Source organism: Podarcis cretensis, assembly GCF_951804945.1.
Source record: "Podarcis cretensis genome assembly, chromosome: 12".
In the NCBI taxonomy this organism is placed as follows: Eukaryota; Metazoa; Chordata; class Lepidosauria; order Squamata; family Lacertidae; genus Podarcis; species Podarcis cretensis.
The window spans coordinates 39,917,064-39,945,005 of NC_137181.1; the positions used below are offsets into that span (position 1 = coordinate 39,917,064).

Consider the following 27,942-nt stretch of genomic DNA (forward strand, 5'->3'; position numbering starts at 1 on the left):
GTCCGTGTGCACAAACTGCCTGGGGGGGGGGCTCTCATAAAATGCCTATCATATCAGTATTTTATGTTTAAACACTTTTTATTTCTCCAGACAATGTAAAATACACAAATGTGGCTCCATGAGGAAATGTTACAAAAGAGATGATAAATACGGTAATAAAAGTCGAACATCTCAAAACATTTCACTGGCTCCATGTTCAGAAGAAACTGTTTACACAGAAAAACACACGTCAGGCTGCTTTATTGTTGTTATTGCGTGTTAGATGTTAGAGATGCAATCTGTCTGCTTCACACATAAACTACAGTCTCCAAGTATCTTTTAGCATTGCTTCCAACAGTCAGAGCAAGAGAGGGGGAGGATAATTTAGGAGGATGTTAAACCATCACTTCACTGCAGGAAAGAAGATTGTCTACAATGAGTTTACCACAGGGCAGCGTTCAGTCGAAGCTGATTGAACAAGCAGCTGGCATGAAGCATCCACACTGAAAACATCTGGGAATTGGTGCTGGCCATTGTGTTTATATTGGCCACACTATAATTCCATCAGAGAAGGACACATTTCCCCAGTCAAGACACAAGGTTAAAATGCTGAAGGTGAACCAGTCAAGCAAATGCCAGGTTGGTTAGTTCACCTTTCCACCCTGTGTTTTACACCTCGTCATTCTAAAGGACATAAAAGTTGAACAGTCATGTCTGTACTTCATTTAGGCTGGAGAAATGTCACGACCATCAGAATGTGGCAACTCTCTGGAAGAGGAAAGAGTAAGAGAATTTTGTTAGCAGCAAAAACAAATTTAGCAAGTAGCTCAAGATACAGATCAGAAGCTTAGCTCCTGAAAGGGAAAGATTTATCTTTGGGTTGGTTTTGCTCCAAAACAAAGTCTCTCTAAGTCCAGTGTTGTGGTTTGTGCATTACAGTATTCCCAAGTCGGGAAGGCAGGAGTTTTACAATCTGTTCTTGAAAATCCAGCATTTTATGAAGATTTTGTTAGCAAATACATGACAATCAAGGACCTTTTCTGCTCTATTGGTTCAGTTCTTAACCACAATCTACTAAAGTTTTCCTCAATCTGCTGCAATGCCCAGAAAAAGCTGTTTAGCAAGAGGTGAACTATTAACAAATCAGCAACTCTTAAAAGCCCAGTTCTTATGTTTGCTTTTAATGTGACAGTTAAAGTAGTAGTGTGACTTTCGCTTGACACTATGTAAGTTTCACATAGTGAATATTTCTTATGTGTGTATACAGTGCAATAAGAAGACAGGTCATAATTGCCTTGTTTCAAAACACCTTTCTCTAGGATTTTATTAATCCATGAAATGAAACTTGAACCAGGATCATTTCAATTAACATATCCAAGGGTGGCACATTTCCTATCACTTGCCCATAATGTCAGCAGTGGGAATCAATGGAGCAACTCTATATTTTCATATATGATGTATTAAATGTTTGTGTGCATATGTATACATCAGACCAACATAATAGAGATATTAAAATCCACGTCTTGGATTCTACATACATTCGCTGCTGTGATGTGAAGGGTACTGGAGTCAAGGGATTCAGCTAGAAGAAGGGTAAAGAAAAGGGGATTTACAGTACAGTGGTACCTCAGGTTACATACACTTCAGGTTACAGACTCCGCTAACCCAGAACTAGTACCTCGGGTTAAGGACTTTGCTTCAGGATGAGAACAGAAATCGTGCTCCGACGGTGCAGCGGCAGCGGGAGGCCCCATTAGCCAAAGTGGTGCTTCAGGTTAAGAACAGTTTCGGGTTAAGAACGGACCTCCAGAACGAATTAAGTTCTTAACCCGAGGTACCACTGTATATACTTTGAATATGCGATATAACATTGTGCCACCAGATAGCGATGTGGTGCCCCGTTTTTCTCTACCTGTTTTCCCTGTTTAAATTTACAGTGCTTTAAATGGAAACATTTCTTTGATGTGTCTAGATCCAGCCAAGGTGGCTGTTGGAATGGAGACTATTCAGAAGTGTTGCATTTGTTGCAGATGTGGAATGCCACGTATTATATTCCAGGGTGAGGCCCTGTGATAATCTGAACTGAAATGTTTTGTAACTGGCTGTTCCTCTGTGTGTGACTTGATCTATAGATAGACTTGGCAAGAAGAAGTCTGCGTGGAAGTCTAGATCAGAAAGCATTTATGCATGTATTCTCATCACTGAGCTCCACTTACAAGGACTTTGGTAATGCTCTAAGAAAGGACAGGTCATCAGGAATGGCTGTAAAATTCCTGGCTGGTACAACATCTGATTCTGCTCAGTTTCTTTACTCTGCTTTTGTGGGTATTCAGCTACTCAGCTACTTTAGCAAACTTGCTCCAGACCAGTTAAAGATCACCAGCCTTGCAAGTGAGACAGAGAATCCAAATTATAGAGCAATGGTGGTAGAGCAATGGTGGAAGATCCTTACAGGAATCTGGAATACAGTGTGATTCACAAACCACTGAAAGTACAGACTTAAATTAGCTTAGCCTCACCAAAGCCAAAAGGAATCTCTCTGATTAAAGCACCTGTATGCTGGCTTAAGTAGTTTTTATATCACTTTGTGAATCATACAAAATTAAGTGGCTATAACTATATCTCAGTCTAGAAGTAGAAAATAGAGCAGGAAAGCTGTTAGAAAGTCTATAAGCTTGTTAGATTACTTTGGGGCGATGGAGAGATATGGAATAGCAACATTGTTTGGTTAACTCTATGTGTGGGTTATATCTTATTTTATCTTTATTAAGTTTTACTAGAGATTTTCTTGCCTTTGTATGAGCTGTCAAACATTTATGTTTGGAAACCTTTTAAGTACATAGGGCCACATTCCATGCAGTCTGATACGAAACAGATTTCCCCTCCCTGAGTGGGTAGGTTTTGTTCAGACTTGTGCAAAAATTAGGAATAATTTCTTACAAGTTCCTGATCTCAATTCATGTCTAAACCAGATACAAATACATAATGGATTACTTTGTTCATTGAATAAACAACCCACAAATGCAACTTTATCAAGAACATTCCCGTGAAACAGATCTATAAACCTCGAAAATGCAACAAGACCTCATCAGGGATGTTAGGAGTAAATCTTAATTTGTCATTCATGAACACTTCAACCTGCCCCTCTAAATGAATTATGTGCTCCATCATTGACAGGAACGTAACAGACGACACTTTGGAGATACCAAATGAGACTTGTGGGACTGGTTTATTGAACGTTACACAGGTGTTAACTATAGAAGTGGGCTGTATAAGCTCAGCCTTGATGTTGTGCAGAAGCCACAAAGTCAGTGACGAGCTTGTCTCAGTCTGTACTGCTACCTTAGGACCTTTTGTTATTTTCATCTTGAATGCACCTAATTATTATGTAGAGAAGTTCTATTTCTATCCATGGAGAAAGAAATAGGAATGGTGGTATGTGGTGAGTACACAGACACCACAAACCTAGTCCAAAAACCTGTGGACTTAGGTCCTAAATCTCACATATCCTAGATAATATAAACACGCTGAAGTCTCTTCTTAGCTTCACAGTTCAGAAGTTCAACTGTATTGATAGCAGACATCATACCAATGAAATGGCACTTTCATGCCTCTAGAAGGCGCCAGAGAGGAGTCAAATTGGCCGTTCCAGAAGATGCCACCCAAGGATGCTGCACAAACAATGAATGAAATTAATTTGAAAGATCTGGTTTGTCCTCCTGATCATATTAACAGATGTGGACCTAAAGATGCAAGTTATCAGTGACTAACAGGTACACCCACTTTTGTGAAGAACAAAGCTCTCCATCATTACAACAGGCAGGATGGTAACCCTGAACCCTAAAGTATGAGTACCTAGTGTGACCTGATATCATCTTGCAGATGCAGAAAATAATAAAACAAATTGTTCATCTTGTGACAGCAAGATATATTAGTATAAATGTACGTATTAGTCAATACTGGGAACATATATTAAGCAAAGTATATTTATAAGCTGACATTAATTAAATTGGCCGTACATGTGTAGGAAAGGTTAGACTCCAGATCCATTTATTGCAGTAATAGTCACACCTGGTTCTCCAGCTTTGCACTGGCCCAAGTTGGCATGGATTATAGTTAGAGTAGGTGTAGAGCCGTACCTGTGCAGATCGCACCACTTATTAAAGGTTCTGATGTTTTAAAGAATTGTCAGTGGAATGTTGGAAGGACAATTTTTATCATGATCAGTTGGATCCAATTTCATGTCATGGTTCTAGAACAGAAATCTTCCAGGCCAGAAGAAAACTTCTGGCAAGTAACTCCAACTCAGCTGTGGAAGGCCATTAATCCGAGGCAGCTTCAGTTCCACATTTATAAATGCAATTCTTCTTAGGTTTCAACATTACGAAAGCAACCCTCTGTCTTCGCCAATAGGCCAGAATGTCCAGTGCAGGACAGACCCACTCAGATAAATCTAATAAACAATAGGTGTTGTCTCTAAAGATATGGAATGCCTAGGGAAATTGAACATGTAATGTAAGCCTGTTTATCTGTGTAAGCCTGTTTATCTGTTTTGCCTGTTATTAGTGAATGTAATATACATTTGCCCATATAAGCATATTCTGAACAATTCAAGATTAGGGTGAATATGAATATCTGACACAAGGCAAGTGATTTAAAATGTTGCTTCTAGTGGGGGAAAATACAATCTCTATATAATTCGATCCCAAGGTTTCTTGCACCCTTGGACATTAAGTATAAATGCAGTCTTCTTTTCAGCTGTACTAAAAATGATATGCATGGCTTTCAATAAATCTTTATATTATACTGTATTGCAGCCACCCTCTGAGCTGGTTGGGGGAAAGAGTGATATACTAGGCTTGCCATACATCAGGAAAATTCCTGACATGTCCTGTTTTTGGGGTGTAAAAATGGCATCGGGGGGAATGTTGCCGAATCGGTAAAATGTCAGGGAAAACCCAGATGTAACACGGTGGGAAAAACAGTGGAAACAGCTCCAAAGCTCAACAACTTTGGGGTGTCAAGAATTTTACTTTTTAAAATATGGCAACCGTAGATATACTCAAGGCCAGACAATGTGTTTCATGGCTGAACCAGGATTTAATCACGGGTCTCTCATAAACCAAACCCTGCACATCTAACCCTTAAGTTAAAGAAGCTTCATGAGTTTAATAAAGAGTCTGCCTGAAGTAAATATTATTCTCCCAAGATTTTCAACATTATTTTGTTTTCCCCCACTCTTTGCTTAATGGCTGGTTTACTGTTTTGTTCTGCTTTGCATAGTTCCTCTTGCCAGTTTTCAGTATGTTTGAGAGCTTTGTTCCAGACCAGTAGCCATGATAGCAGACTGTGGGCAGTGGGGTGAAGCAAAGAAACTTTGGCAAAATACAAAAAATGTATTTACAATGACGATGACAACAAAGGACTTTTTTTAAAGAAGAGGTTTGATAGCTTCCAAATGGAACGAGGATGTGAAAAATGGCAATATACTCTGGCTAGAGGTTGTACAGTGTAATATTCTGTTTTAAAACACACTAATCTAGTAGAGGTCAAAGAAACAAATGGACATAAGAATGCTCACCGTACACGTTCTGTTTGCATCCTGTCAAACAGAGTAATTTTCTATTGGCTATTGAATTTGCCAGGAATTTTGGCGTGTTGGTCTGATGTTGCTTTAGGATTAGCAGAGCTTCTGTGCTCCAAGAACGCCTGGACAACCTGTGCATTTGTAAGAGAACAGATTCTTCCAAAGGTAATGTCCCAGTGCCCTTTCTTACAAAGGCAATTTACATGGTGGATGACGAGCTTCCCACTTCTTGGAGAAGGCAGAACATGACTGAATGTTTGAGAGATTTGCTCAGACAAATATCTATGATAGCAGGCTATGGACAGCAGAGTGAAACAGACATTTTGTGAAATCCTCCCCCCATAGAACAATGGTAATAACATCCGGGAATAAAACATATTCTTTATGATTAAGGTCAGAAGACTGGAATCAAGACAAAGCATATTGCAATATTCTTTATCATCGTGTATATGATCAAAAATTGGTTTCCATTCTACTTCAAATTACTATAAAGACCTGCTTATTTGAACTACTTCTTTTTTTTAAAAAAAAGAAGCAATATTTTTCACCCTCTGTATGCAAATCCCACAGAAATTCAGGCATCCTTTGACATACTCTGCATGCCCTGTATCCTATATACAAGCCTTTTTTTCTAATTTACATGCATTCAGCTGCTTGCTTTATGATTAATATGCTATATATTCACTTTATAGAGATACTTGCCATCCATAGATTGCTTTTGTGGTTAATTCAAGGCTCTTTTCTTTGTCTCCCATCCATTAATCCAATGCACGTGCTAAAGTCTCTCATGCATCAAGAGAAGAATGCTCCCATATTGCCGCGTATGTGATGCTCCTATATCATTAGCCACCCTTCCTGTGTGTTTGTTGTACAGACTTCCTCTGCTTTCCTTTTTGGGCAAATGAGAAGCTGCTGGCTGTTTTGCATTTTTCTGTTCATCAAAATAAGCAAATTAGAAGCAGCAAGCACCACTGAAGAATTTGATGATGGGTTTATAGGGTGGGGAGTGAGTGAGGGAGAGTAAATTAGCTCAAAAAAGTGCTTAGAGGCTTTGGAAAAATGGCCTCATAAATCCTCACAAGCAAAACTGGTTCTGGGCCAGGTCTGCGGGACGACGTAACCAAAAGCATGTTCCAGGGAATGGGGGAATCCCCCATCCCAAATACTTTCCATTTATACTGGACTCCCCAGTTCATCACTCAGCTGTTCAATAGTATGCAGAAAGCTGTGAGTGGAGTAGCTGTCACACAAGGAGGCATTGCATCTTGTTTCCACTACAGTCCCGTAAAGCACTCCTATGGGTTAGGGAACTTCCTGAAGTGACTCTACGGGTTGTGGCACAGGGGGCTGCAACTGGGGGTGGGATTTGGCAGAAATCAAAAGATCCTCATTGGCAGAAGGGAGTCTCTGACACTTTCGTGCCTTCGCCTGTGAAGACACCTACCACAATGTCCATTCAACTCTCATTCAGAACAGATTCCAATGGAGGAAAGGGAGCAGGTGAAAGAAGGAAGAATCAAAATGTCCAAACCCGGCGGAATAACATGCTGTCTTGTAAAAGTGCAACATCCAACAGGAGGCCCGGAGAGCATCGTATATGTGTGTGTGTGTGTGTGTGTGTGCGTGTGTGTGTGTGTGTGCAATTAGGTTGTGGTAGGGAGCTGAAAGGTGGTTTCTGAGGAGATTGCGAGGGAGTTCTGAGGAAATCCTGAGTCAAATTGGTTGAAGAGCTTCAGGGAGGGGATAGCTGAAGCTCCGGGAGAAGAAAAAGAGACTAGAGAGTGAATAAAAAGAACCATGAACAGACACAGAGACCCTCCCCCCATATAGTGTTAATTTAACAGTAGCAGCTCCACAGTCAGGGAGCGACAGAGACTGAGGCCTACAAGCTGTGCCCCAGCCCAGGACTGTGTAGCCAGAGACAGCTCTGAGAGACTCTATAGATAAATAAATTACAACACACATTCCTACCCCCACTTTTTTACTTTAGTTTAGGGACTCACCGTAAATCTATTTGAATTACCCATATTGCTCCTTTCCTCCCCTCTTGTGAAATAATAAATCCTTTGGTTGATTTGATTGACATCCTATGCCCTTTTAAAATGTGGTGGTTTTTGTGTGTGGGGAGGTGTTATTGGGTTGTTGTTTTTATTTTGACTATATACTTTGTGGTTTTATATTTTGATTTTGTTCTGTGAACCACCCTGAGACCTCCGGGTATAGGGCGGTATATAAATCCAACAAATAATAATAATAGCAGTCCCCCCCGTCCCCCCCCCCCGCCCTCCATTTTATGAATTTGCCCACTGGTTTCCTTCCTACATTGTGTTAGGGAATGTGGAGCCGGTGGGCTGAAAACAGCACACACTGTTTTGGGGCTCTAGCATTGTTTCCCTCATAGATGCCATTGTGGCCTCTGGATTCCCCACCTCCATTGTCATATCACTGTGGCGGAACTGAGCCCAATCAGTGGTGCAAGTGAGGTCATTTTAGATTTTAGGTTTGTGAGCTGGCTCTGCTGCATTTGGGGTCTGTCCTGCTCATTCTGTGGCATGGGGCCCTGGACCTCTATCCCAAAGTCCTGCCCTGAACATACCAGAGCCCAATCCCAGTTGCCCAACATGAAATTGAATCTCAATAATGCAGGACACATCTTGAAGAAAGTGGACATCAAATGAATTAGCTACTTGCTTTTTGGCAAAGAAAGCACGGGAGCGATGCTGGCATATCAGGGGCAATTGCACAACTACAGTATATTGTTCCAGATTGTGGTGAGGCAGAAAGGTTGTTTTCAGAGGTCCCTCCACCTGCAAAATGCTCTCCTCTCTCTTCCAGGTGCCTCCATTTACACATTTTTGGTGCCAGGTGAAAGACATCCTCTCAGGTCTTCACTTGTTAACATCTCTATAGCTGTTGCTGTGGTAACCACTGACAAGGCAAATTAAGAAGGGCCTATTTAGTGGTAGCTACAATAGTTGTTCCTTCACATGTTAAAGTAATAAGAATTAGCAGTTGCTCAGATTTGTCTCTAGCACTGATCAAAATATAGTTGTAAGGCAGATAGCCAAAGTCAAGAGAGACAAGTTAGGCTCTGCATGGCTGTTGCCTGCCAGACCTACCTCTGCTTGGTGCAAACTTATGAGTTTCAACATTGCACTGCACTTCTAAACAACGCATAACAATGATTGGAGTTATAGTCCAAAAGTATCTGGAAGACAAGAGGTTCCCCGACTCTGGTTAAGACCAAAGACATATCAACTACGACATTATCAACAGCAGATGTCAAGGAACTAGATCCATGTTCTTCTATTAAAGGTAAGAAAAATACATACGTTATGAATATCATTTACTGGAAAAATAAGACATGTTAACTAGTGACAACTTGAAAAACAATATGCAAGTGAGCATGTTTGCTCAGTGCCCACTAGGCAGGTCTTTGCAAGCTGTGATTTTCAGCATACTACTGGGAATTTAACTTATTTTCTTTACAAGCACCTACTTGTAAGGTCCCTCAGTAGCACAGTGGTTTTTCTTGAGCTTAGCGTGTCATGCGCGTAAAGGCAGTGACTATTTTCCCAGCACACTCCAAACAATTTGAAGCTTTTTGCTAGAATAACAAATTAGTACTCACCGTAGCCAAACCCACAAATATTTGTATAATTAAACAGCAAGCTTAGTAGTCAGAAAGGGGAAAGTGTTCTCCAGTAGTTCATGGCACCAAGTGGATTTCTCCCCCTATCCTGCTAGATTTAGTTAGATTAGCCAATCTGATAGATAGGGCAACCCTAAACATATTAAACAGTACTTTGAAGCATTCCCTTTCAGGAATGTTTAATTCAACACTTGCTTTGATATTTGGAAGGTCTGAAAAACACTGAAGGTGGTATTTAAATAAGTTCTGATCTGGCACATAGACCTTGAGGCTTTATTGAATTTTAGAGGGTAAGAATAATGAAATGCTAGATTAGAACAAAGGAAAAACAAAAGAATCAAGGTGACTTTTTTGCATTAATCCCATACTCAGGATTCTATTAACCTACTAAGGGATATGATAGCCAAGGGGTTCATTCACACAGTTTGCTTCGTTCTAATTGGTTGTAGGTTCAGGTTTCACATAACTTGCCTCTTGTCAGCTAAGTGGTAGTGTCAGCTGGGTGATATAGTCTTCAGCCTTTCTTGTTGTAAAGAGTTGTTTGGCCAGTTTATCTGAATGTGGTGCAAGCTGTATGTGTGGTTGCAGTGGTTTTCAACTAACTCCAGAAACTTAAATATGCCAGAAAACTTACCGGAATTCAGGTGCTAAACATTGGTGCGTAATTGCCTATGAAGCCAGCACAATAATGCTGTAACTCTGACAGAACATAATGTTTTGCAATGATGTGCAGATGTTGATATGCACCATCATAAGCATTTATCTGCTGGTCACAGGACTGAGCTGATACTCATGATTAAAAGTAGTCTATTAACTGCAGTGGGAATATAGTGTTCCAGTCTCAGTGGTTGCTGAATCAAGCTGCTGATCTTTGACACAAAGTCAGGTTATTGAGCTACTATGGTTCTGAGTGTTACGGCAACATTGGAAATGCTCCATGGTTGAGGATGATCAAATCTGCAAGGGTACATCATGAAAAAACAGCTAACCTCCTGCTTGAAGGGTCATAGCACAATTTATGATGTAGAGACTATATGTGCTAGTCAAAGAGTTTCTAATGCCTGTGGTGTGACTAGGGAGAGCTCCACCATGAGATAAAGATATTTGAATTATTTGGCTGTTCACTTGCTTTCACTTTGGAAGGTGTTATGAGAATAGGCCTTTGAGCTTGGTGCAGAGACAAAACATCAATGATGAAAACTCACAAGAGTTCAAAGGGGGGAGAATCTAGGTTTCAATATTATTATTGTTGTTGTTTAGTTGTTTAGTCATGTCCGACTCTTCGTGACCCCATGGACCAGAGCACGCCAGGCACTCCTGTCTTCCACTGCCTCCCGCAGTTTGGTCAGACTCATGTTTGTAGCTTCGAGAAGCTACAATATCATTAAGGCACATAGAAATCCATTCGGGTTGTGAACATGTTATACAGTGTCACATATTGTGCTCACTTATAATTTCACTTGCATGTACCCACTCTAATCCCCTCCCTTTGCAACTGAGGAGAAACAACAAAGCTAGGATTGGTGATGTTCCAATCTTTCTTAAGATATATGCTTTTAAGTCTAACAGTTCACTCCTATACATTTCTACTCAGAAGTAAGGGCCACAAAGTACAATGGAGAATAGGGTTGTATCCAATAGATTGTATTCAACTAAATTTTACTCAGAATGGACCTACTGAAATTAATGGATGTAACTAAGGTGCAGAGGTGTAAAATTTCCAGAAACGTTGAAGCCATTGGGGGGGGGGGGCGTTGATTGTAAATTCTAATTATTTAATTGATTTCTTGAATCAGAACCAACTTGCTGCAAAGTGAGGCCCTATTTGTGTTTACTCATCAAACCCACTCCTTGTTTTTACTGATTTGCCTCATAGTGGGACAGACACTTAGCATACCTACTTGCCTCTGTCCCCAGTCTTAAGCCCCCTCTGCATATTACATCTATTAGCCTCATGGTCTCCATATGTTACTAATGTAGGCTATTCTGTCTAACTCAGATTAAAGCATACTGTATATGGAAATCAGAGTGGTGATCAGTAAATCTCGTAACTAGAACTCATAAACTAAAATTCTTCTCTTAACCTGAAATTATTTTCAAGAAAGGAGAATACATTATTCTAAAATTGTTTTTCATGAAAAAAGTAGAGTAAACCGAAAATTCAGGATGAAAGTCTTCTAGAGCATTTATGGTAGAGGACAGAAAATAAACTAGCTGGAGCTTTAACTGAAAAGAGCAACTAAGTATGGATTTACATTATAATGTAAGCCAAGTCAGGTCCTCTATAATCATAAACCATGAATAGTCCTTCATGGCTGAATATGAAAAAGATGGTTTGCCTTTCATTCCTGTTCCAAAAAACAGTGGCCCATTTACAGTTTGTGACAATAAACCCTGATAGCCACACAAGCACATTAGCACTGGATTAAGGGAGATTAGATGCTATGATAACTCACATTCTGAAGTCCCATGCCTCCCTGACCATATTGGTTCCCCATTTTCTCTCACGTCTTCTCTCACGAGGCAGAGCTGCTGTTTGTCACTCTGTAGTGATAAAGAGGAGACATCATCCTGCTGCTGCCTTTCTGTTTGAGAAGGCAACGGTGGAAGCATTGGGTCCTGCAGCCAGCCCAATGCAAGTACATGATTATTTAATAGATGGTCCCTCTGATAAAGTTAATAGATTGTGCTCTTACTGACACAGCCATTCTCTCAGGACCCATATGCTTGCACAATGACAGCTGTGCAACCACACACCACTTTACGTTCCCTAATAAACTCTCTCACCATCTGGTGCTGAATGCATCACTAGTGATACAACTGAATCCAGGAGCACCTCCAAACTGTGCACCTTCACATTCAGGGAGAGAGAAACTCCATCTGGGGTAGGCAACTTACTGACTTCCCAGACCTGGGAGCCACTCACCCACAGAACCTTGGTCTTGCCAGGATTCACATTCAGTTTGTTAGCCCTCATCCAACCCACCACTGCATCCAGACACCAGTCCTGGCCTTTTTAACCATTCCCAGTTCAGATGTTACAGAGAGAGTTGGCTACCATCAGTTTACTGGTGGCATCTTGCTCCAAACCTCCTAATAGTTTAGTGGGCTCAAGCCTATTGAGTTCTCTCCCAACTGATGCTTCTTCCTTGATGAACTTCAGATGCACAAGTAAGACTGTCTTGTTCCAGCCAGCATAAAAACTAAAATCGTTTTATGATAAAAGTTATTATTTTAAAGGCTCATTTTCTGTCTATTGTTTTTATGTACACGGTTTTGAAATGTGAATAATGAAGTGGTATATACAAGTTGTAAATAAAATAAATAAATAACATTCCAGCCAGGCAAATGCATCTGGAAAGACATGGAGCAGGACCAGTCAGTGGTGTGGTGATGCATTTCCCCATTTTTTGGCAATGCATGGCTGGCCACCATGCATTGAAATATTATGCAAATCTAGCAGAGAGAGAAAACAAGGCATGCTGTTCATTAAAGGTTTTATTTTCTACAAAGGAAAGGAATCCCAAATAGGTGAATAACAAATTTTGACAGGTGTACCTAACTCCCTCCTCCCCACTATGTTGTGGTAGAAGTGGCAGCTGCTGAGGTTGTTTTTTGTTAACATCCCCAAGGACACCTACACTGGTTTTAACCAATTTCATTGCAGTGGGTTCTTTCAATGAACAGTGGTGGGTTGTGATAGTAACAGCCTGAGATGTCTAGTTCTCGTGCAAAACTGTACCCCCGGGCTGATTTCCAGGACTGATGTGTTCATTTAATACTATAGTGTAAGCTCATTATATGGACATTATCTGGAGGGTACATAATCCTTGCCCTGTAAGGCATCTGACAAAATATGCTCAGCACAAAGGTGGCTTGCGACCATTACATAGTTCACAATTAGCCTACTGTTTTATTCAGCCCTAGCTGGCAGGATAACACCATCATTAATTTTACTTTCCTTATGAAACAGCAGCACTTTGTTACAGATACAGGCCCTTTCCCACCCCCAGGAATGGGGACATGTCCCTTTAAGAGGTTTGGACCTGTCCCAGAACCGCCAAACAGGTGCAACTTCCAGATGAAGATTTTTTTTTTTAAAAAAAAAAAAAGCAAAGCACAACATTTTCGGAAACTGAAGACTTGGTGAAGGAGGATTTTTCCCCTTCTAATTTATTTTTAAAAATCCATACACTCTGTATTGAACACAACAACAACAGATGTCCTAGGAGTGAATGCAGGGCTGTAATTCACTCTTAAGGTTCTGTTGCTGTTCATAAACTGCTCAAGCGCTTTATGACATAAGCAGAGTCCCTCAAGTGAATTACAGCCATCTATCCACTTTGGGACCATACATTATCATATGTAACTGGCAGCCAAGATACAGTTGGCTCATGTCACAGACTGGCTTTGCAAGCAGATTTCTAATAAGGCAGAAGTGAATCTGTAACAGTAGGAGGAAGCTTGTTTTTTATTGCACCCCACCCCTTTTATTAGGAGGGACAGGAGAGAGCAGAGCTTCCACAAGTTTCCTAGCAGGCTGAAAGATAGTGATTTGGGGGTGGGTGGATAGGAATCTCTCTGCTAGATATACCAATGAATGAACTGTGGCTGCTTTTAAATCTTGCACGTCCCATGAAGCCGACTGCTTTGCATGATAATGGTGGAGCTGTACATTATACATATGAAGTGATATGTGGAACAGGTGTTCTGTCCCACAGCAGGTTAAAATGGGCCATATTCCTTTGGGAAATAGACATTTCACAGCAACAATAACAACAACGAAAGAGGGACCCAGATGGAAGATATTTCTGTATCAGTGAAGCTTTAATATCGCCATCTAATAAAGATTTAAGATGTTTCTCATTCTAGCACAGTTTTCAACTTATGCCTGAGAATTACACCAGATACACCATTTTGTCAAATGCAGTGGCATGCACAAATAATTGACCTATCACAGCTTTATCATCAGCAATAAACAAATGCATTTTATTATTGGTTTCCTTTTTTTTTTAAGTCCCCAAGGTGAAGTTTCAGAGTGTTACACAGTCAGATTATATAGGCTGTGGCAAGGGTGGGGAACTTTTTTCATCCCAAGGGTTATAATGCCGTTGGGACAAACCAGTCCTGTTATTGTCCTTAACTACTCGGCTGCAAGGGACGCAGGTGGCGCTGTGGGTTAAAGCCTCAGCGCCTAGGACTTGCCGATCGAAAGGTCGGCGGTTCGAATCCCTGCAGCGGGGTGCGCTCCCGCTGCTCGGTCCCAGCGCCTGCCAACCTAGCAGTTCGAAAGCACCTCCGGGTGCAAGTAGATAAATAGGGACCGCTTACCAGCGGGAAGGTAAACGGCGTTTCCGTGTGCGACTCTGGCTCGCCAGAGCAGCGATGTCACGCTGGCCACGTGACCCGGAAGTGTCTCCGGACAGCACTGGCCCCTGGCCTCTTAAGTGAGATGGGCGCACAACCCCAGAGTCTGTCAAGACTGGCCCGTATGGGCAGGGGTACCTTTACCTTACTCGGCTGCAAACCCATCCCATTAGAATTTGTCACAGAGAACAACCACATGTCTGTTTCCTGCATTCTTATTTGGGTGTATTAAGCAGTGAGAGCATGAAACCCCCACTCTGAAACTGTAGAGTCCGCACAGTTTTGCCGTATGCAGTTTAGCTTGCATGTGGAGAACCAGTGTGTTGTAGTGGTTAGTGTCAGACTGGAATGGGGGGTATCTGGTGTCAAAGCCCACTTTAGCCATTAAGTTCAAAGGGTGATCTTGGGTCAATCTCCCTCTCCCTCTCCCTCTCTCTCTCTCTCTCCCTCCCTCCCTCCCTCCCTCCCTGCCTAACCTACCTCACAGGGTTGTTGGTAGGGGGATGGTAGGGAGTAGAAGATTGTAGGGGGAGGAGAACCTCAGAGTTCCTTGAAAGGCAGGTTAAAAATTTAATATGTATGCACCGATGAAGCACATCTGCTGAATTAGAAGACTGGGGTCACAATTCCATTAACATGGATAGGAAAAAGGCAATGCAAAATTACTAATGCATTAGGGGAAGACTTTATACTGCTTCCCCTGCTCCACAAGGCATTATTTTCCCTCCCGTCCAGGAACAGCAGCAGTTCCTGGGATGGAGTGTACATACCAGGCCTCTTCCTTGCACAATCATGAAAACTACATGGACTTCCAAGTAGTATCCAACTAAGTTTGACTCAAAGTAGATCAATTGATTTCAGTGGGTCTGCTCTGAGTGAGGGTGTTATGGGGTGTTAGCGAAGGGGTAGTACCTCTGGTAGAGAATATGTTGTGCTCCTTCTATGGTAATTTGACCACCTTTGCTCCCCAACCTGCACTCAGCTCTCACCCGTAGCTCCTATAAGCTGTCAGCATGTAACGGCCACACCCTGGGAAATGGCTTTGATTGACAGGCTAAACCAGGGGAGGGTAGCCGATGGGTCTCAAGCTCCTGTTGAGTTAGCAACTTCCCCTATATGCGAGGACAGGTTCCAGCAGATAGAAGACCAATAGTGGGTCCAACAGTCAAGAAGGTAGCTACTGCATGTGTTGTAGAGGGCAGTGAGGGGCAGATGGGGCTTGTCAACCTGGGAAGGTAGCTCATCTAGGAAAAGGAAAACTGATCCTAAACTTCCTCTGCCTTGTAGCTTTACTCATTCATTAAAAAAGTCTTTGGGAGTAAACCCCGAGGAAAAATCTGTACCCGCTGCCTTGTGGGACATCTTTGGAGAAGGAAAAGGCAAAGGAATAAACCCTACACAAATCCAGTGTAGAGTCCCTAAGATGGTTGGGTGGCATATTGTGTGCCTCCTTCCAGCAACTCCTGCAACCAAGCTGGTGGCAAATGTATTGCTCTGCTTTTCTTTGGACCCCATCAGCAAGGCCAAGAGGTGGGTCTTTTTGTTTGGGCAGCCCAGGCTTGTGCACCATAAGAAAGGTCACTTCAGTGTTGCTAATGCAGCAAAACAACACGGGAGGCAGCAAGTACAAGTTACCAGTCTTTGCTGCCACAGCAGGCTCTGTGATTCTCCAGTGGTTTGGTTTCATCCCTGGAAATGCACTCCATTGTCTCTCGAGACAGACAGATGCCAACAACTCTGAGCGAAACCTGGTTGAATACTATCCCAAGTATGTACCACTGCTGACGTTAACTTACAGCAAAAGTTCTATAGAAGGGGAGCATAGGTGAGTTATGTATTGCCCTTTCTTGCCCCCTTGCCGTACTGCGTCTCAGCCACTGTATTTCCTACTCCTTCCTGGAGATGCAAATTTCCCCCTGAAAGTAAATTTAAAAAAACCAATTTTATTCTGTGACCAGGATTATGTGACCAGAAATAACCCCTACCAGAAGAATGATGACATAAAAACATGTGTGTGTCTTAGCGTGTGTATGTGGTAGAGGGAAGGCATTAGCTCACAGTTTCCGCCCATCCATATTGTGCTTTAAATCTCCTCCCCACCGACCAATCATTTTGTAAGAATCCATCCTGATCTGGGCTGGATCATGCCATGTCTCACCTAGCTTTCGTGGTGACACTGTAGTGACAATGCTGTCCTAGCATTCTGTTCTGTTGATTTAATTGCCAGTATAACAGCTATGGGATCAGGTTGGGACTGACATTAAAACACACACACACACATACACACACACACACATACACACACACACACACACACACACGTGTCTCCACTATCAAAACATGTTCTATAGATTATTTCATAGGTCACTAAGTAGCCTACTTTATATACCAAAGTGCTGGCATCGCACAGAACCTTAGACTCAGTGGCACATAAATATTCAAGCGTGGGTAGCCTGCAAAAAATTGTAAAGATGAAATAAGGAAGGTGTGAAGTTAGAGGCTTGATTTATATGAGAGAAACTTGCACTGCGAATATTGCTGTGGGCCTGGCTCCTAGAGACAAGATTTGTTAGTACAAACTGTCTCTAAATATTTATGCTCCGCTAAATAATTGCTAAATAATTCCAGTTCTCAGCTGGAAATTCAGGATTTGGACTAGCTGAAATTAGTCATGGAGTAAAATGGTATATTGGTATTTTATACAGCAGGACTCTTATCCAATGACACTTGTAAGTTTCAGGATATAATTAATATCCCTTTATAAAGTGCTCTCTATGGCCTGACACTGGAGCACTTCTTTGAGAAGTATTTCGTTGAAATAAATGAAGCACTTAAAGGCAATATATTCAGGGTTATTTATCTGAGAATTATTAAAGACATTTACATTTTCTAGCTCCAACTGTATGAACTTCACTGCATAACCTTCTTCGCTGTAGTCCCAATTTGATTGTGTGTGTGTGTGTGTGTGTGTGTGTGTGTGAGAGAGAGAGAGAGAGAGACAGAGAGGCGCACTAATGAAAGAGAGACAAATGATTCTATTACTGTCTTTAGGGCACTTTTTCAATGATCCATTTTGCCACCCTTGCCGATAGTTTCTGGGCTCAAGATTAATGATAGGTCCTCTCTAAGGGGTATTTTTATAGAGAGACTCTAGAAGAAATGATTTCTTATGAACATACAGCCATTCATTCAAAGTACCAGAGAAACAGACACAGCAACAATTGCTCATGACTAGGGTACTGTGGTAACAGGATTATTCTAAAATTAAAATCCAGAAACAAAGCAGCATTAAAAGAGATATGGTCAAAGTTGGGAATATTCAGGTAACAAAGTAAGATAAAAAATCTTTAGAGCATGAACCACTGAAAATTGAAGAATTAAGCATCTCTCCCAGCTCCACTAAAGTGAATGCTACTGTAGTTAAAATACATTCTGCAGCATGTTCATGTACTTACATCTTTATTTACTAATAAAATCTAAAATATTCTACTGATTCCTCTTTTTGTGAGGAAGCCTCCCAAAATGTAACTTTTTAAATGTAAGACGGTAGATAAATAAATATTCACTTGCACTTAACTTTACCATGAAAACCCCGTCCCCTTTTTAAAAAGCATCAATTTATCCAAACTGGTGATGGGAATTCTCTTCCAGTTTTTGGAAAACCCCTATCTTCTCCGTTTCTTATTTCTTGAACTTAAGAAATGGCTTGATGTGAATGAACTTTGGTTCTTTGAAGAAAATAAGGGCACTGAAACATGTATACCCAAACTCGGAGCATGGGAAGATTCCTCAAAAAAATTATAATTTGGCATAATATTTGGATTGTTTGATTATGTATAATTTGGAATATTTAATGTTGTTTGATTGGATTGTTAAAGTGAGAAATTTAATAAATATTTTTTTAAAAAGAAGAAGAAGAAACGTGTATTCTCCACACAACACAGAAATGATGTTATCAAACCATGACCTCCAATTACTATATACGTATTTATCCTCTTCTTCCTCCAAAGAATTCAAGTCAGCATATAAATTTTCCAGGTCCCAAATTTATTTCACAACCATTCTAAAAATTAGGTTAGGCTGAAAGCCACACAGAAAGCATTGTAGGAATATAGGGTTAGGGTCCCCCTCATCTTACTCTTAAACTACACAATACAAGGTCTTGACTATGCCAACAGAAATTCTAGACCATGTGCAACAAGGGAGATGACAAAGTACCCAGCTGAAAGCTTGGGCCAAAACTGCTTCATCCCACCAGGTATTCATATGTCAACTAGCTCAGATGCATGGATTAAAAATGGTGCATTGTTTTGTTTTGTTTCTATTTTTTTGGCAGAACTATTCAGTGGACTGCCACCAGAGAGGTGGGATAAAGTCTTGAAACTGGAAAAGCATTGTGTTATCTGCTTTCTTTTCCACAAACTCACCTTACCAATGCCCTTCAACTTATTCTTTATTATTATTTATATAGCACCCTAAGTGTGCAGGAAGGCAGCTCCTTGCCCTGAGGAGCTTACAGTCTGAAATTAAACACTGGAAACACAGGAAGGAAGTGGGAGCATTGATTAACTGAGAAGCAAATGCAGTTGTTTCAGTTGTACATGCTTAGGCAATTAGCAGTGTAAGTTACAGAACATGAGTATTAAAAACATGAGTATTGGGGAGTTATGTCAAAGGTTGCAGGGCAAGAGTTGGTTTTGAATAGGCCCCCATATCACACTAATGATTATTTCTAGGAATCACAATTAACCCCCCACTCTTAATCACATAATGTTACTCAACTCACTTCCTCCAGCGCGCGCACAGATAATTTATTTACATGTGCCATGATGCACTGGCTACGAAATATGATGGTGTTGGACTTGCCTTTCAAATAGGAGTCTGTCCCAGTCACACTGAAAAGGGGTAATGAGGAGTCTGGTTTTTTTCCCAAGAAAAAAGATACTTTTCTCTCAGTCGACCTCTGATTTACAAGTGAGCCTGGCTGCATAAAATGTGCCTGAGTGATGGGTCCAAAGGATCAACAACAGGGGGAGGGTGGCTATTGTGAACATCAGGTTAACCCTCTTGCACTCACCAACAGGCAGCACCTACCACAAGGCAGAGAGGGTTTAGGGGTATTCCACTAGTGTGCCATTTCCACTGCTGAAACTGGGATCCCAATCCTCAATGTGATATGCATCTAAAGATATGTGAACTGGGTGTAACAGCAGTTAAAGAAACAGATCTGTTGCATCAGTCTGAGATACCTGACGAGTTCTTCTTTCTTTCCTTTTTTGCATGGGTTGGCATTATAGGGTTCTTGACTAGAGCCATCAGTCCCTTGTCTTGATTGTAGTAAACCCACCCAGTGGTAACCAATTTGTAAGCTGCCCTGGGAATATTTATATTGAAGGGCAATGTATTAGAAAATCAGATTAATTAGTTAATCTAGTTTAAATAGATTAAAAATTAGATAAAATTTTAAAATTTAGAGAGGAACTTTGGATACTTTCAGGCTACAGCATACAACAGAGACTAATCTTCTGGAGCTGTTACATATATTTGAATATTTATGCAAAAAAAAATCTCCTTTATGAAGTCTCAAATGCTCCAAATCTAGCTTAATCAATTAAACAAACATTAAATGTGTTTGAATATCTTCTCTCTTTCTCTTATCAATATAACTCTCAAATGCTTTCCCTACACCGCCCAAGGTGATGAAAAACAGATTCATTTACTCTCTAACTGCTCATAATTGTGGTTTCAAGAAATTTTCTTCTGATTTTTGAAGCCACAAGTAGACTTTATGTGGCTCTAAAGCTGCAGTTGGTTTTCATCCCACAATACTCGAGGGTATCACTCTCCTTCAGGCAGCTATTGTTTGCAATCAGAAGATAAAGGCACTCTTGATAACACTCCCATAATCATGTTAATATTAATACTTTGGTAGATACTTTATCCTCTAGAGATAGATTTAAACAGTTCAGGGTCCCCCGCCTCTTACGTTCAAATCCTTACGAACAAAGCATTAGCAACTTGATCCACAGATCAGGGCAAAGGGGGTTATTCTCACAACATGTAAGCACAGTATACCCATATATCTGTGCAATGGCTGTATAACTATTTCTTACAGAGAGAACATGAATCTTCCGCTGCCTGTGCAGTCTAAGCACCATTTGTTTCCTATAATTTCTACAAGCTGATCTGCATCTTCTGAAGAAAAACAAACACCAGAGAGCCTTTCTGGGACTGCACTACTTAACAAGGACAAATGGGGCAAAGGTGTTTCACATAAAAAGGACCTATAGATAGAAAAATAACACATCTGGGGAAATGACCGTCTCACTGAAAATGTGCCAAGTCTGAGGGCTTTCTGGCTTGTGGAAATTGACACAATTATCCTGCCAGGGGAATTCTGGAACTTGTGGTGGTAGTTACCTCTGCTGTTGGAATTGATATTTCCCTGCAAAACTGGAGAGAACCTGTTGCCACATCCACTGTTTTCACCCATTAATATGCTAGGTTGTTGGGGGGTGGCAGGGGAGGTGGGCGATGGAGGCAGGTGTTCAACATTTAAGTGGAGCAAGGCCCTATTTGACTTGTACCTCTGAAGGAAATTCATCTTCTGCCTTCCATCTTCCACCAGACATTTGGTTTGTAGATACGTTCTCCCCCTCCTCGTTTAATCCCCATAACAGTCCTGTGAGATAGGCTAGGCTGAGAGACAGTAACAGGCCCAAGGTGAGCTTCACGGCCAAGTGAGGATTTTAATCCTGGTTTCGCAGGTCCTAGTCTAACACGCTGACCATTAGATCAAACTGTTCAACAGCCTGCTCAATAATCTGGTCCTGGTCAAAAACAGCTTCAATTTCAGTCATCAGAAAGAAATCTAATCAGGTGTGAGACCAACTATAGATATTCTTGACTGTTCTGCAACTTTTTAGGGGAGTTTTTAATGTTTGAAGTTTTATTCTGTTTTTAGTCCTCTGTTGGGAGCTATCCAGAGTGGCTGGGGAAACCCAGCCAGATGGGAGGGGTATTATTAGAGTTTAAAAACCTTTTGGATAGGAGATGGCATGGCAGAACACATGGAAGCAGTAGCTGATGGAAACTAATAGGTGCTGAATGAACAGACAGGGCAAGGAATATAACAGGGAAAAAAGAAATAGGCTCACTGGCAGATGAGTGGAGGAGCTTCTTAAACCTGACTGTAAGCTTATAAGTAGATCTGATGCACTTAGGCCTGCAGATTAAAATAAGCTAATATATATATACAGCCATATTCCATACCACTTTTCGTATCAGGATAACAAGATCACAGCCTGTGGGGCTATCTGCTTCTAGAAGAGGTGACTACGTTATTAGAGAGCATTCTTTGTAGTGCACCCAAAAAGCAGGTCTCTGTTTCTTCTGGTGCCTGGTGTGTATATTGATGTTGGTATACCCCCCCCCAAAAAAAATCTCTGCTGAGCAGTGTACAAAATTCCAGCTGTTTGGCATTTAACCAGATTTGTGTTTCCGTCAGGACAATAAGGCACAATGGAGACTATAGAAGGCCTTAGTGTCTTTTTGATATATGTTTTATTTACACATATATAACCAGAAGCTTTCAATGGAGGGGCTCACAGCAGCAACACCCAAAAACGTGCTAGCTTACTCCATAGTAGCAGCATCAGCATCCTTTCTGTGCAACCTCTTTTGATGTGCAGGGCACATCACAACCTAACTGTTCCTCTTTGCTTCCTGGTTACTTCACTGCCAACCCTCTTCACTAAACTAAACCCTTTTTATATACAGAGAAAGGCAGGGAGGATTCCATTCATTTGTATTCTAAAACGCATTTCCTTTGGTGCTTTGAACTCCTCATGGCTAATCCCCCAGGTGGTCATCTCACAAAGAGATTTGGACTAGGACTTCAATGTCCAATACGCAACCTAGGAAGTGTGCCTGCTTAAATAGCTTTTACATGTGCTAAGAACAGAAGATTACACTGGTCAACAACAAATTTGTTGTCTGCATTTTTTCATTTGATTTAAGATGAATCTGATGTGCTGAATCCAAAAATCACATTGGTTTTGCTCAATCAGGTCAAGTTTTTGAGCTATGGCCACATGTCGTTTTTTTACATTTTTGTTCACATGTAAGCTTGTGTGGAGCATTTTAGAAGAAGTTGGTGGGGGTAAAATGCCATGTCGAATAATTGTTTTGATTGGAAATGATTATTTTAATGACAAGAAGTATTCAGGTCCGATAGTTCTGGGTGATTATGTCGAAAAGGGATCAGTTTGAAGTCATAAAACCTTGAAATCTTCCATAATTTGGTGCGGCAAAGCATAAAGTTGGGGGATCAAAACTAAGTTAATCCTGATCTTCAATCAGCACGTCGTCCTGTAGCTCATTGTGATGAAATTCCAGTGCCTATCTTCGGAGAACTTCCTGACATTAGTGACGAAGATGCCTCCAGTGTTGAAGGACATGAAGAAGAAGTGGTTCTTGAAGATGATGCTCCACATCCATTTTCCCAAAAGGAGTTGAATGATCTAGTTCACGACCTCAGCTTGTCAAAGGACTCTGCCGAACTGTTGGCATCCAGATTGAAGGGGAAAAGCCTCCTCTCTGACAGTGCTCGCATCAGCTTCTTCCGCAACAGGCATCAAGAGTACCTCCGTTTTTTCTCGGAAGAGAAGGACTTGGTGTACTGTGCAGATATTGCGCAGCTTCTGCTCAAGCTTGGAGTGCCACAGTACGAACCCAAAGATTGGAGACTGTTCACTGACAGCAGCAAGCGATCACTGAAATGTGTTCTGCTACACAATGGCAACCAGTTTGCCTCTATACCCCTGGCTCACTCGACTACAGTGGTGCCTCGCAAGACGAAATTAATCCGTTCTGCGAGTCTCTTCGTCTTGCGGTTTTTTCGTCTTGCGAAGCACGACTATTAGCAGCTTAGCGGCTATTAACGGCTTAGCGGCTTAGTGGCTATTAACGGCTTAGCGGCTATTAACGGCTTAGCGGCTTTAAGAAAAAGGAAACAAACTCGCAAGAACTCGCAAGACGTTTCGTCTTGCAAAGCAAGCCCATAGGGAAATTTGTCTTGCGAAGCACCTCAAAAAACGGAAAACTCTTTCGTCTAGTGAGTTTTTCGTCTTGTGAGGCATTCGTCTTGCGGGGCACCACTGTACACTGAAGAACTATGAAGCGATGAAGTATGCAGGGGCGCCGACTTATAAAAAATATTGGGGGGGGGGCGCGTGCCCATACCGACTTATAAAAAATTTTGGGGGGGCCCAAGACCTCCAAACCGCTGCTGCTGGGGGAACGAAAGGGGCGAGCCCCGGGCTGCCCCGACCTTAAGTGAACCTGTGAGGGCCCGCCCTTTGCGGCAGCCGATTGGCTGCCGCCGTGGGCGGTGAATATTAATGAGCTAGGGGGAATCCCCGCTTCTCGCGGGGCTGGCATCGGGAGTGGCTTTGTTTTAACTCATTACTGAATGTATTTTAAAAGGTAACTATCGTCAAACAAGGAAAATAAAAAATACCAACATAATTTTGTGATTTTACAAAGCATAATATAACTAATAATTTTCTTAAATTATTGGGGGGGCAGAGCCCCCCCAAACGAATTTTTGAGGGGGCTCAGGCCCCCTCAGGCCCCATGGAGTCGGCGCCTATGGAAGTATGTGCTGGGGAAAATTGGTTATGATCAGCATAAGTGGTTTATTTGTGTTGACCTGAAGATGGTGAACTTTTTGTTGGGACAACAGTCTGGCTTCACCAAGTACCCATGTTTTCTGTGCATGTGAGACCGTGCTCAGCATTACACGAAGAAGGACTGGCCTGTGCGGGAGGAATTGGTGCCTTGCAAAAAAAAGGAACGTCATCAACGAGCCTCTGGTGGACAGAGACAGAATACTCTTCCCACCGCTGCACATCAAGCTCGGCTTAATCAAGTAGTTCACCAAGGCTCTGGGCAAGGATGGTGACTGCTTCACTTACTTGTGCCAGGCTTTTCCAGGATTGACCATAGAGAAGTTGAAAGCTGGCATCTTTGACGGTCCTCAGATCCGTCAGCTCATCAGAGATCCAGAGTTCGGAAAGTCAGTGAACGAAGTGGAACTGGAAGCGTGGAAGGCATTTGTTCTGGTAGTGAAGAACTTTCTTGGCAACAATAAGGCCAGAAACTACGCAGAACTTGTCAACAACATGCTGACTGCTTTCAGAAACCTGGGCTGCAACATGAGCGTCAAGATACACTACCTATTTTCACATATGGACTGGTTTCCTGAGAACCTGGGTTTAATGAGTGATGAGCAGGGGGAGAGATTCCATCAGGACATGAAAGAGATGGAGACCAGGTATCAGGGTCGCTGGGACGCAGTCATGATGGCTGACTACTGTTGGACTCTGAAGAGAGACCTTCCTGCTGCTGAGCATTCCAGGAGTTCCAAGAAACGGAAGTTCAAGCCCTGAAGTTTGAAAAATGGTGAAGCAACATGCAATTTACGTGTACTTACCTTTATCAATGCCCACCATTCAGTTTACAGTAAACCTGACCTGATGGAGAGGAACGGATGCCATTTTCTGATTCAGCAGTGCAAAAATACCCTAAATCAGTTGTAGAAATCTAGACAACATTCAAAAAGTAAAAAATTGTTGCCCAGTGTTATTAGTGGGTAATGCCCTATTACACACTTGGGTCTGCTATTTCCTCTAAGGAAATTAGCTTTGACACCCCCTAAATTCTACCCCTATAAATCTATAACAATATGATAATCTCTAGCAAACACTATAGATACCTCAGATGCTCCACCAGTGCATCACCAGTGTTATTCACAGCACCAGTGTTATTCATGTGCTGTCTGTGTTGAGTGACACTTGCTAACCCACATCCACATTACACCCTCATCAGGTTTCTATATCAATTTCACTGTGCCAGGGTTGCTAGAGATATGGCAGTGGGTGCTATCAGTTTGCTGAAATAACAACTGATTTTGTTGCTCACTTTCCTAATTACTTGCATACATATTGAATGAGACAACCAAACCTCCTTTTGTCAATCTGCCCTAAAATACTTGGTTTATAGGGGTTATTGGCAATCCTATGGCTCTACCACTCGAGATAATACCAATTCCACCCACAAAGTGCTCTGGTGCAGTGCTCTAGTGTCCTGACCATCTGTTTTGTGGAATGTGATAAAATCTCTTCTATAGGGCCTCAGTTCTAAACATGACTTCATAGCACTTCAAACCACACAATCTGACAGGATGAGTGGCACTGCTAAAAACCTGCAAGTGAAGCTTATTTTTAAAATGTTGGGGCTATTCCAGTAATTACATTTATCTTATGACAAAGGCAACTATGATGTGTGAAATAACTGTCAAGATCCAGTATAAAGGAATGCAGAATTCATCAATAGGGGCATGCTGATAAAGTAATTACCTTATTATTTGGTGAAAATGACCTCATTTGATATTGATCAGTTGGCCTGGATAGACCCACAAAGTGAAAACTATGTAGAAGGTTGAGTGGAGATCTTTTGGTGTACAGCAAATTTTCTGTCTGAACTTTGCTCAGAGGAAAGTTGAGGTTGTTAAGTCATGTACTGGAAGTCATATACTGGAACATGTCTGGAACCCTTAGGAATATTCATTTCTGTTTTAGTGGCTTTGACCTGCTTCAAAATTAGTAGGAAACCATGGTTTCCTCCTCTGTGAACAAATCTACATATGCACTCTCCCATCTGCTTTCTTTTTCTTTTTTATGTCAGAAGAGGAGCTTTCGCTTTTAAACTAACCACCGTTTCCCATGTTACTCAAATCCAGGGAACTGTGCTTAATTTCAACTAAGGTTAGTAAGAACAAGCCAGGATCAAACCTTAATTTCTTATCGCTTTTGAAGGTTACTAGGACTACAGAGAGTTCACAAATAACCTGATTGTAATGGTTTACAAGTACCCAATGTATTGGTGGATCTATAGCTTTGGATCTATAGTGGACAATTGAGAATATCCAGTATTGTGAACTAGAAGTTAAAAACATACATAGCAATCAATCAACTTTATGTTCACAAATAAGATAGTGTTGCCCAAAACTAGGACATGTCAGGAATTTTCCTGACATATGGCAAGCCTAAACTAAGATCCTTGTCCATTGGGAGGCTATTTTTGTGCCTCCCTATAGTGAATATAAAGTGTGCTTTGCTGTTCAAAACAGCTGGTGAGCATTCTTTTGTGATCTTTGTCCCTATTCTATAGAACTTGGTCCATTATTTTCCATTTCCAAGAAATATTGTGTGTCCACAGTCTTTTAAAGTGACATTTTTGTCAGTTTTTTAACTTTGATTTTCAAACTGTCCAAGTTACTTAATATGTAACTCTTTTGATTACTATTACTATTGTATTACTATCGTACAGTATTTCATTATTCCTAGTTGGGTAGGAATGCCAAATACAGTGGGCCTGCCACTTACGTGTAATTTACTTAGGTGGTTATGACTGAAAAATGAATGAATGGAGAGCAGCGAAAACCCATCACAGAGAAAGCTTGTTAGTTCCTCTGCCTTGCTTTCTGGGCTCTGAGAAGGTCACATGAGGGAAAGCCGCTTGCATGACCTGGTAAATGAGGCAGAGGGCTTGGCCTGCTCTGGACAAGTAGGGATGGTCATGCAGGGGGTGGTTCCAGGGGCTTCCTAGCTTTTCTTGATTTTGCTGTTGAGCATGGACCCCCAGAACTGAACCCTTGCATAAGTGGCAGGCCCACTGTACTATTATTTGTGTATGTGTTTGTGTATTCAGATTAAAGTTGTGGATGTCTATATTGTATGCTTCCATGTGTAAAGGATTTAAAATTTAAGATTTCAAAACTGAAGTATTAATAGTTTTGCCTAAGTCTGGTGGGAGTTTGGATTCTGGGTGGCAACTGAACCAATAAGACAAAATAGAAAGTTACAGTAATAAACACAGGCACAACCTCTTAATTAAGGAATATGGAATATAGCACATCAAAGGGAAAACTTTTACCTATTATTAATTATGACAATAATTTCTATCTCATAACATTTCACATAGCAACTGTCACCAAGAACATCTACATTTTGAGCTGATGGCACATCTATCAGTTTTTATCCACACAGACACAGACACACTTTCACACAGAGCTTATTACTATTTCATCTTCCCTTCCATCAGCTTTCTAAAATCTTGATTCCACAAGATGGTGAAATATGGGCCTACCTTTAAACATATGAATCAGCCCAAATGCTCCAAGAATTAGACAGAGACACATTGAATTGGGGCCCCAAACTCTATATGATGTACTCACTCACTGCCCTTCTATTTAAGTGTAGGTAAATTATAATAGCTTCGCAGTGCTTAGCAC

The 27,942-nt window shown here is 41.3% G+C and overlaps 1 long non-coding RNA gene across 4 annotated transcripts; it reads right to left on the minus strand.

Annotated features, from left to right (window-relative positions):
- Nucleotides 1-59: 59 nt before the first annotated feature.
- LOC307199542 lies at nucleotides 60-27,936 on the minus strand. Of its 4 annotated transcripts, none has more exons than XR_013832024.1 (4): nucleotides 27,798-27,895; nucleotides 11,675-11,762; nucleotides 5,561-5,697; nucleotides 60-747 (listed from the first exon to the last, which is right to left on the minus strand). It is a non-coding gene; the product is annotated as an uncharacterized lncRNA (long non-coding RNA). The 4 variants fall into 4 exon arrangements; XR_013832025.1 differs by having other exon boundaries at nucleotides 27,806-27,879; XR_013832023.1 differs by lacking the exon at nucleotides 11,675-11,762 and having other exon boundaries at nucleotides 27,798-27,936.
- Nucleotides 27,937-27,942: the final 6 nt, after the last annotated feature.